General features: G+C 40.5%; 1 protein-coding gene and 1 pseudogene across 1 annotated transcript in view; one reads left to right on the top strand and one right to left on the bottom strand.

Annotated features, from left to right (window-relative positions):
• Positions 1 to 605: 605 nt before the first annotated feature.
• TMEM192 (transmembrane protein 192) overlaps positions 606 to 11,759 on the bottom strand; it is a 94,325-nt gene continuing 83,171 nt past the window's right edge. Inside the window, exon 8 of the transcript XR_008993609.1 lies at positions 606 to 5,466. The gene's annotated coding sequence lies outside the window, so the exon portion shown is untranslated. The remainder of the gene's footprint in view (positions 5,467 to 11,759) is intronic.
• LOC118914235 (heterogeneous nuclear ribonucleoprotein D-like) lies at positions 9,256 to 11,600 on the top strand (annotated as a pseudogene).

The raw sequence follows: 11,759 nt of genomic DNA, 5'->3' as shown, positions 1-11,759 counted from the left end.
ATCTTTTTACAAGAATCATACAACAGGTTCCCAGCACCATGTTTTCAAATGTGTCTACTAAGATATAGTAGAAAATATGACTTATTTACAACTTTATAAATAACTCAGTGATGTGAAGTGTTTTAAGTAGAGCAATGTGCTACTTTAAACAAAGTAGTAAAAATATATAATTGACTGTCTAGTTGTTTTCACTTCTTTTAAGGTTTAGAGTTCCTTTGCTGGCCTGTCCGATTTAACTTATAAAAAAAAAAAACTTATGGAAAGTGGGAACCTTGGATACTTCAAAGTTAACCAAGATCAAAGTCGAATGAAGTACACTGAATAAGGAACAAGCCTGAATGCACGTTGATATTGGCTTAAAGTCTCTTAGTTTATGGCTTGTACGAAAACCTTAACCTTGGATTTGTCAGTCATCGAAGCCCTGCGAGCTCTTCCAGAAAACAATGGCGTGCTAGTTTCCCTGGGAGACTGACTCCACCACAGATTCATCTACATGACCAGGTAACTGATTTCCGTCTGGTAATTAAAACTGAAAATGTGAGAAACTCCCTCTTACAAGCATTTTGTCCACAGTATGTAACTCCTACCAAACACACCTTCCACATGCTGCATCCTGTTTAGGGAAAACTCATCTTTAAACATGAACTATACCTCCTTGAAATGGGAGATGCTAAAGACATTGAAATTAGTTACTTTGTCATTCTTCGCTTTGATGAACCCCTCGCAATGAGACTGTTTCTTTGAATGTTCGTAGTAAGTCCAATCTGGTTTTTGAATCCTGCCTGTGTTTCCGTAATTTTAGGGTCTGGGGATTTGGGTTTCTGTTGAATTCAAGAAATGCAGAATCATTAACATGCAAAAAGGTAGTGTGGTCTGTTATTCAAAAGATGCAATGGGTGTTCTTGAATGTTCTGCTTCATTTAAGGCCTCATATACCACACATGCTACCAGTAAAGGCACAACATTTTTTCCTTGAAATGGTCCAGGCTGTTCCGTTTGAGGCAGTGTGAGCTGCTGCTGGGGGTTCTGTGGTCCTGTTTCAACACACACTGCTCAGAACTCACATTCAGCAGGTATCAGCCAACAGGCCCTTTGGTATCAGAGGAGGAAATAAATCACATTCTCCAGAAACACCCAACTGTTCTGAATAGTCCCATAGATAGATGGCTGTCTGTTTCAGGGAATATTTAATGTTAAAAAAAACTAGTCCAAACAGTTTACTCTCCTTAAGACTAGGCAGCAAGAGGTCTTCCAGTAAATGCTTCAAACCTGCCTAATAAGAGAGGCCAGAAACATCCCTCAGATTAAAAACGGGAAAAAAATTTCTAGTAATCCTTATGACTTTGGTGACCTCTAGTGATCAAAACACAGAACAAACTTAACAATTTTTTTTCCTTCTAGAAAAAAAAAGGATCTTCCAAAATCAAAAAGGATATATTTGTTTTGAAAATTTTCTATCCATTCTTTAAATAATATAACTGTATCTGATTTTTCTTATTAGTGAACAGCAACATATTCACATGGTAGAATACTTAAGAAGCCAAAGGAGAAAAAAAATTCTCATTATTTGAGAGTATATTCTTTTCAGTTTTATTTCTATGTAATTACATACAGGTTCCCCACAACACATAAAAGTAGGTAATTTTCCACAAAAGGATAATACAGGACACTTATTTTGCATTTCATAGTTTTTTAGAGTATATCAAACTTTTGTATACTATTATGTAATTGTTACATACTATATATACTAGTTTGTAACTTGTATTTCTTAACAGTATATTTGAATATCTTTCCATGTCATTAAATGTCCTCCTATCACATTATTTTTATTGGCCATTTAATATTTCACTAAAACTTATTTAAATGTTTATTTATTACCGCCTATTTAGGTTGTTTTAAAATCTTTCTATTATTCTTGTACCTAATTCTTTGAACTCCTCCAACATTATAACATTAAAATTAAGTCTTGGAAATGAAATATCTGGTTCAAGAAATGTGAAAAACTGAATGGTTTTCAATACATTTTATCAAACTGCCAGCTCTCACCTAGACATCATTTAAGTGTCATCCAAGGGAACATGGGGTAAGCCAGAAACCCTTTGGCAATCTGTATTTGTAGCTACAATCCAGGCATTCCTTGAATGGGAAAGTGTATGCTGAAGGCATATATACCCTTCGTTCCTTAGTACCAACTACAGAGAGTAAAAGTTAATCAAATCTCCTGGATTGAACAAGACTGAGGAAGGATTGAATGGATGAGTGATAGGAACTTAAAAAAAGACGGAGAGCCATTGCCTCAAAGCCAGGGAGATATACCAGATCTTTGCACTGGAGCATCATTTGGTAAAGCTGAAGGATGTGTTACAAGGTCCTGGCACCACGCACTTGCTTTCAAGTCACACTCTCAAGGCACTGCTGGCCTCCCCAGTAGCTACAAGTAACCAGTCGGGCTTCTTCCCAAGATTACATAACAAAAGCAGAAGCACAACTTCCGCAGAGAGAAGGGCTTCCCAGGCTGTCTCCTTAGTCTTCTCCCAACACAGAGACAGAGATGCCACAAAGACACTGATGCTTTGGTTAGAACACCTAGGCTGTATCTGTGTGGTCTGGTTCCCAGGAGTGGTATTGCCTCAGATTCTGAATTTTGGACTACTTTTTTCTGATTATGTAGACCTTTTCCTGTATTAGTTAGAGTCACATGACCACAGGCAAAATAAATCAGTGCTGGCTAATGGAAGCCAATCAAACAAATGGAAGAAAAGTAGCTCAGGGGATCTAGGAAAAAGCCTTAGGGGGGCAGTCTCTCCTGGGCCTCATGAGAAAGAACCAGCTCAAAGCACAGTTTGTGTTTGAGTCCCTCTGTGAGGGATGTACGTAGGTACCTCCTCGGCCCTGCTCACCCAAGGCGAAGACTCTGTATAGAGCCAAAGAAATGTTTCTTTACTAAGTAATATATATTATCAAAGTGAGACATTTATTCTGTGCTTTAATATTCTCAGATAAGTAATGATATCAAACAGCTGTCTCAATGACAGTCTTGCATTTTCCTGAGGAGTAAATTTTATGTTATTTCTAGGTTCTAATATTTTAACTACCTATGGCATTTTGTGGCATCATCTATAAAATTTGAACAGATAAGTCCCTGAATTGTTACTGAAGCTATTGAAATATTACATTACTGAAACCTTGTTTTCTTTCTTATTGCATAGTTTTTTCCTGGATATTCTTTTTAAACTCTATCTAGTATCTGTCACAATTTTTGTATTGAAGGTAGTGCATTAGAGACATTATCATATGACTCATTTATTAAATCATTCTGGCTAATAGAGTATGAGGCTAGTAACATAGAAATCAACTAAGTATTTGAAAATGCCTTCTTCCATCATTTCTTATTCTGAGACCTTTTGTCCTATAAAGATAGACATCTAAGTTTTCCAGTAATTTCTTCTCTATTCCCCCCATGTCCAAGGTCTGAGTAGAATGAAATAAAACAAAAGGATGCCAGCCTTCTGTGCTGTCACAATCTATGAAGGGAAAAAAACAACCCTGGGGCTTTGGCTGAACCACGTAAACGAGAAACAGATTTGTGCAATATGAGTTTGCTCCAAAGCACAGAAGACCAGCACCATCCTTCGGCACATTTTTAAGGGTAAAGGGTAATTGAATCCCTTCTACACTAGACAGATAGTAAAAGAAAACCAGCAGGGTTTGTCTGAAAGACAGAGTGCTGGCTCACATGTCCCTTATGGGAGCGTCGTGGCAGGACTAGAGGCATGAATATTTGGATGGTGCCAAGCAGCCCCACATGATTAGCCGCGCACAAAAGGGCCCGTTAGTCATTTGAAGTCAAATGATCTGCAATGGCTTGGGGAGTGCCATCACTGCCCTCTTCAATCCTGTCACAGAAACTTGTAGAGCCGCCTACCTTGGTCCCCAGCCAGTTCAGCTCGGCTTCAGCCTTTACTTCATTCTGTTAATGACTCCGTAATTAGACACATCAAGGCCTATCCTAATTAAGAGTCTTGGTTACAAGTATCCCAAAGCCACTTCAAAATAGCTTCAGAGAATGAGGAAATTTATTGGAAGGACACTGGGCTTACCTCACAGACTCCAGGCATCAGAAAGGGTGGGAACCCAGGCGGTTCAGTGCAGTGCAGGAAATTTTTGGTGATTTCCACCTGAGAATGCCATCACTACTAAGTGCTTAACTTCTAACTCTCAGTCATCTATGTTTCTCAATAAAATACTCTCCAGAGGGGAATCCACTGGGTTCAAGTTGTATCAGGTGTCCCGTATGAGCTAATGAGCTAAGGTCAAAATTAATGGTTGAATAGTAAGATATATATCAACTGCAGGCCCACCTCTAAAGGGAAAGGGTGAATTCTGGGCAAAAGGTATCTTTCATAAGGCTCCAGTTGGATACTACAGGAACCTGGAACTTAGTTGAGAGGATATAGCCTAGGTGGCCTCCCTGTCTCCAATTCCCAAGGGTAGGCTTAGAGAAAACCTGGGGCCTATTCATCCATTCTGACAACACTACAAACTTTCCCTCTTCTCCTAGGTCAATCATCCACGTTCTCTGTGTACAGCTGATGACTGGGAAGGAGAGAAATGACCAGGAGTGTTGAGAATGTTCTATGTCTTGATCTGAGTGGTGGTTTCAAACACACACACACACACACACATGTACGTATGTGTGTACAACTGATTCATGAAGTTATACACCTAAAACCTGTGTGTGTTACAACTCAATAAAAAGTAAATGTAAGAAATTACTATATATTCTGTATCTTTTGTGGCTGTACTTCCCCTAATACTTCTTCATGCAAAGAACAAGGGTCAAATTCATGTTTACAAAAGGTAAAGGCAGAGTGGATTTGGATTAACTAGACATTCAAAAGCAGAGATGTGCACATTTGTGTGTGTGTGTCCTTACACTTTGTTTTGCAAACTACACTTTCTCAAATTCAGAGTATCACTTACACTTTTTTCTCTGCCTGAAACGTGCTTTCGTCTCCCTTGACATGGCTACCCGACCTCTAGGTCTTTCCAGAAGTCCCTTTAAGTTAGGACGCGCTCTTTTGTGCTCCCACAGAGCCCTTTGCTCACTGTTCTAAGCCCCTGGGCACTCCAGAACCCGGTTGCCTTCCTGCCTACTTGCCTTCAGGTGAGCTGTAAGTTCCTAGGGTAACTTGACTTACTGAAGGTCTTCTCTCTGGCACTTGGCATAGCGTATGGTAGGTGCTAATTATTTGTTGAATGATTAAATAGATGCAGGACAAACTGGGCTTATTCATCCTTACTGGAAACATCATGCATGATGCCTGACTCCAGGAGAATAACACAATGGAACTGGAGGCAAACTGGAGCAGTTGTTCATTGCCTACTCACCACGTAGTCTTGAGGGTTTCTGACTTCCTGGGCATTATTAAGCACATTTCCAATACACAGCACATCATGTGATAACTGTAAAGAAAGGAAATGGGGACCCACATTAAATCTTGACTCTGAAAGACCTTGAACAGTTCTCCTATCTAAATTCAGCTTGTAAATCCAATGCAGAAAGGACCTAGGCAGAAAGTATAAATGAATGTGGGTGGTTATGTTATTGTTCTCAATTATTGCCTACTTGTCCATGTGCTCACCACTGCCACCTGCTTGCAGGACTTCCCTTGGGAGGAAGTATGCTTCCTTGCTGTGTCTATGTCAGCTTGGCCTGTGATTTGCTTTGGCCAACAGAATGTGAGCAAAAATGCAGACACCAGGTCTGACGAGAAGCATTCGAAGTCACTGCCACATATGGCCATTTTCTTTTCCCTCTGCAACAAAAACAAGCATATTGCAAACAGAAGTTTCTCCTTCCGTCTGGATCCTAGAGCCTGTAGCCATTACAGACTAAATGTAATGTGAGTGGGAAGTGAACCAATGTTGTTGTAGGATCCTGAGGTTTTGAGGTTTTATCACAGTATAACGTAGTCTAAGCCAACCATCGCAAGCATTCAAGGTGGAGGACTCGGCTAACTCAAGAAAGCCTGTGTGTCTCCAGGGATGGCCAGGGCTCAGCTCCGGTGGACCACTGCCATGTGGAAACACAAGCTCCCTCGTGGCTGATCTTCCTGTTGTTAAGGAAGGGCCAATTTGTAAATTATATCCCCTCCCGACGTTTAATTAAAATATGCCTCCTTTTAAATATGGACAATTAAATCAGTATTTTAAAAAACACAAAGAACCAGATCAAATCAAGTAACATATTTGCAATCTCTTATCACTCCTTAGCTTTCTCATGCGTACAATAAGGATGATAACGTCTGTTCTGCTTCTCTAACAGCATTATTTTGAGTGTCAGATTTGTCTAAACTTGTGCTTATTTTATTTTAATTTTGAAGTGAGAAGATAGCAAAAAAAAGGTCAAAGAAAGAAGTGAAACCACTCTTGGGAAGCGGTTGGAGATTCCTAAGGCAGCAAGATCCCAAGGAGGCCAATAGCACAAGCAAGTATGGCTCAACCTTCCTGTCCCTCCCCTGTTCCACAGTCCTCCGTACAAAACATAAAAACCAGACATTCCCACAGGCAGGTCAGAATAGCCATCTTCAGGAACAATCTGATCCCCACATAATTGGGCCAGAAGAGATTGGCAAAAAGAAGCGGTTCCTGGTGGTGAAATGAGTTCCAGCTAGGCTGACAGATCCAAGTTGACTTTTCTAGTTGCCAACATTGTAATTCATCCTTCTTGACCAATGACAGCAGGAATAATATCCTAAAGACATAAAGTACCAAGAAGTTGGGATAAGATTTCTGTGTTAGATTAAATGTCTCAAAAGTATTTGTTTTACTTTAGGCATAGACTCAAAATTCTCAAGAGATATGTAGATTTGTCAGACACATTTGCATGATACATCTCACAGGTAGGATTTTTCATGGTGATCTTGAATGTGTGTTTCAGTAAGAATATAAAGAAGATTGGGGAAACGCCTGAAAGGGAAACGTGTAATCTGATGTCTATTTTTTCCTGTTGCGATTTTCAGGTTTCACATTTTTCTTCCAACATACAGACACACCACTAGAGGTCACCACACAGCTCTGCTTCCACACACCCTGGCCGCCTCTTCCTGTGGGTGGCTGCCTCTATCAGCTGGTCGCCAGCACTAATGATTATTTACTAACTGCCCCTCTGCCTCTGTAGTGTATTCTGCCAGATACTGGAAATACAACAAGGGAGACAAGACCTTCAAATGCAAGGACAAGGATCATGCAGGACAACAAATGACCTAGTGCACATATGTGCTTTAGGAGCTCCAAGAATGATTCATGAAGGGATGCTCTAGGAAACTGGAGGTCCCATGGCAAAAAATGTTTCAGAGGCCATTCAATCCAGGCTGAAAAGGGTATGAAAGTTAGATTTTAGGCTGACATTCCTATTCTCCTTGCCTTAGTGGGGGATCTCCATACTGGGGGCAACATGAAGCTAAGATATGACATAGTGTGTGTGTGCATATATATACATATATGTATATATATGCACACACATATACATCTGTGTGTTATATATGTAATACATATGATGTATATATATGTAATATATATGTGACATATATATATACACACAAACACACATACGTAAAGATCAGCCTCCACTCCCCCAAGAATGCTTGAGAGAAGTCACTTTCCTCTGCATTGCAATATTCATTTTTCATTTATTGATTTGATAAATATTTATTGTCAAATGTGCCCAGCATTCAGTGCTAAATAAGATATCCATGAGTGGGGCATGCCCACTTAGAATTTACAGTCCAGTGGGGACACAAAGATGATTGCAATGCATTATGATAAATCCTAGGATAAGGGAAGAACAGGGTACAATATGAATACAAAGCAGGGGTCCCTCATGCAGAGGAGTCAGGAAGTCAGGGAAGGCTCCCTGGAGGAAGTACTATTAAACCAAGATCCTAAGCAGAATAGAAGTAGACCATGTAAACAATAGAGGTAACCTCTGCACCAGGCAGAGGCAACAGCACAGAAGCAAAAAGAATCAAATAGGATTCTATTTTTGTATACACAGTTTGGGATCTTGCTGTTTACCACCTACCTATTTTATCTTGAGTGTCCATATCAACTATTTTTGAAAATATGATTTTTAATGCTTCTTAGCAGTCCATAATGAGTATAGTGACTAATTTATTTACCCATTTTCAAAGGGAAATAGCAATTTTAAGGCTATGTTAATTGTTCTCCCTTTAAAAATATCAGATCATGTGAAATACCTTTTATTGATCATACCAATATCCAGAAAATCTCCTGTATTTGGCTATCTGGTGAGAACAAGTTCCACAACCCAATCTGATACACAGCCACAGCAAATACATTCCTGTTGAACTTACATAAGTTATTGGTTTACTAAAATTGGTAACACTTAACTCTTTGTAAATGTTGCTGTTTTGCATGAATTCGCAGAGCCTTCAGAGGCACTCAAGGATTCCGCGGCTTTAAGGTTCCTGCAGTGTCGCTCGGAGTCCCCCTCTGAGTCCCTCAGTCTGAGTCTCTCCCAGGTCGTCTGCATCTCAGCTCCCATCTCTCCCTCCGGCTTCTCCTTCCTGGGATGTTAGCTAGTATTTATCTCCTTTTATCTCCCAGCAAATGATTTGTCTCCCCTGTGGCTCAAGCTTCTGAAGCTGTAAATATTATGACATAAACAATTTTTACTAAACCACATTTTGGATAAACGTGTAAATTTATTAGACAAACTGCTGACTTGGCAAACTGATTTTCTGGGTCAAGAAGAAAGATTCTCACGAACAATTCCAACCGTAAGAAAGATTTAGATGGAGTATCCAGTCACCTTCTTTTGAGCTCTGTCAGCTCTAATTCACACTGTTTTTGTTCTGCCTCCCTTTAAAACATCTTTTTCAGACTGCCATTCCCCTCGTTTTAACCTGCACTATAACTTAGTTTCAGTCCAGAAGGTTTTGTTTGTTTTTGAGTGTTTGCATTTATTGTCTCGACATTAACTTCTGGCGTGTTTCGGAGAGAAACCACTCACTGTGCCACACAGCCACAGCTGGTGGGACACTAGCCATTGTGTCCCAACTTCATTTGGAATTAAAGGTTGCTTGTGTCGCTCTTCGGCTGCTGCTGCCGGGACTCGAACTTGGGCTCGTGCCGCCCAGCCCACAGCTCCGCCACCGCAGGGCATGAGAACAGCACAGCCGCGAGAAGGAGCGCGCAAAGGGATCTGAGCCTAACGCGGGCAAGAATCCACAGGATGGCAGCGAAATGTTTCCTGGAGGCTTGAGCTGGGATACAAAAAAGAGAGATCCGACTGAATATTTGTCTCGCTTTGGGGAAGTTGTAGACTGTACAGTTTAAACAGATACAGTCACTAGAAGACCAAGAGGATCTGGATTTGTGATTTTCAAAGATGCTGCTAGTGTTGATAAGGTCTTGGAACTGAAAGAACACAAATTGGATGGCCAGATGATAGATGCCAAAAGCACCAAAGCTTTAAAAGGGAAGGAATTCCCCAGAAAAGGGGTTTGTGAGCAGACTGAGCACAGATACTTTGGAAGAACAAAGGGAAGAATAGTTTGGAGCCTTTGGAGAAATTGAAAATATTGAACTTCCCGTAGATACAAAACCAAATGAAAGAAAAGGATTTTGTTTGTTCACATGTACAGATGAAGAGCCAGTAAAGAAACTGTTAGGGAGCAGATACCATCAGATTGGCCCTGGGAAGTGTGAGATCAAAGGTGCACAGCTCACAGAGGTGATAGGCAGCATCAGCAGATGCAAAAAGGAGGAAGAGGTGCTGCAGCCTGTGGATGAGGTGGTGCTAGGGGTCAAGGCCAAGGTCAAGGCCAGCACTGGAACCAAGGACTGAGTATCAAGGATATGGAAATTACAATACTGCCTATGGTGGTGATCAAAAACTATAGTGGCTGTGGGTAAAACTGTAATATTTCCAGAATATCTCACCTGGCTTTAGTGCATCTGCATATCAACTGGCATTCCTCAGGGTTGTGTAATTACCTGGGCAACCAAGGGCTTATCTGAACCTAAGAGGTTAGGGGGAAGTCCGGTTTACTCCTGCCAGAGCAAGAAAGAAAACGGCCCTGGACTGCAGTTTGTAAGCAATAAACGGGTTTTAAACTTTATTTCTCCCTTTAACTAATTTTGGTTTTAGAACTTAACTCCTCTCACCAGAGTTACAGTGGCTGGGGGGAGCTGTGATTACTCTGGGTAGGACTATGGGAACCACAGATATGAACAGATGTGCAGACTACAATGGCCGACAGAGCCCTTACGAGCAAGGCATCTCTAGGGGGTGCAATCCCCAAGACAATTACCAGCCACACTAAAGGAGAATGTTGGAGAAAACAGGCGAGTGCCAAAGTACCCCATCTTGCAGGCCAACACTGAAGATTGGTCTTCTTTTGAGCTAAGATGATTATTTTGTAAAAGACTTTCTAGTGTACAAGACACAACTGTGTCCACCTATAGATAGCCGCCAATTAGTTTTTTTGTTTTTACTTTGTCTTTTGCTATCTATGTTATGACTCAATGTGGATTTGTGTTTATCCAAATTTTATTTGTATGGTTTCATGTTAAACCTCAAATAAATGCTCCCTTATGTGGAAAAAAAAAAAAAGATTGCTTCTGTCTCATGTATTCTGCCATTGCTGTGTGACTTGTCATGACTTTGAGGTTTTCAAACCTCAGAATACTCAACAGTAATGAAAGTTCTCAAATACATTCATTTCACATGTAAAAAGTCATTTTCATCCTGGCCAGCAAGAATCTCCACATTATAACTGAAAAGTTTCCTACCTCCAGAAGAGCTACGTCAGCCTGTCTCAGCCTCTAGCCTGAGGCCTTCACAGTCTAATTCTTGTTTGTCCAGTTCGGAGCACCAGACTGCTACGACCTTGCCATGTCCACTTAATTTACGCAAAGTAAATTGAACATGTAGCAGCTGGTTCTCCACAGTGAAGATTTTACTTAACACTTCAACAGTCCCAGTTAAGCACATACCTGTGCATCTTTATTGACAGGCGTTTAAACTTTGCATAATTTAAAATGCCACCCAGGCGTATCAGCTGATGCCTCCAGAAGGTGGGCCTGAAAGATAACAGCGTCCAGGCTGGGCCCACAGACTGCCACTTTCAGTCAGACGTGGTGGTTTTCTTGCACTGACTTTTGCGAGCAAGCTTATGATCTCAGGATGTACGAAAAAATTAAAATTGTATTATTATTGTCAGGTAAGTGGAACTTTTTTTTAGGATGATGCTGTTATATTGGACATAAGATTATAGATTAAAATATAGACTACTCCATTTCAGTTCTAACTTACTTAAATAAATTAATAAATGACAAGTATCTCAGATCCCAGCCTGGTGGATGGATTTTGGGAGGACCTTGTTGGTAAGGTAGAGGAAATGGCACAAGGGAGCTCGGTAATTGTGGATGGATCACAGTGTTCCAGTATGAGAAGTGTGCTGGAATTCTAAGCCTAGCTAGAATTGAAAGAATTGTATCAAATATTATGAGAAATATCTCTGTGTGAATAAATCTGTTGCTTTGTGTTTTAATAAGGTCAACTTAAAGAGTAATTAATGAAGGTGATGGTGGAATTAGGTCCTCAGTTTCCAGGAGTTTTCCAAAAATTATAATTTTCTCTTAATAAACGTACAAGCCACAAGCATGGATTCTGAATCCATGGCAGTGGTTTCCCATTCTGTGGTCCGTTACTGAGGTGTGACACAGGC

Source organism: Manis pentadactyla, chromosome 1 (assembly GCF_030020395.1).
Source record: "Manis pentadactyla isolate mManPen7 chromosome 1, mManPen7.hap1, whole genome shotgun sequence".
Taxonomy (NCBI): Eukaryota; Metazoa; Chordata; class Mammalia; order Pholidota; family Manidae; genus Manis; species Manis pentadactyla.
Note: the sequence above shows the minus strand (reverse complement) of the source record. Positions and strands in the feature narration are given on the sequence as shown.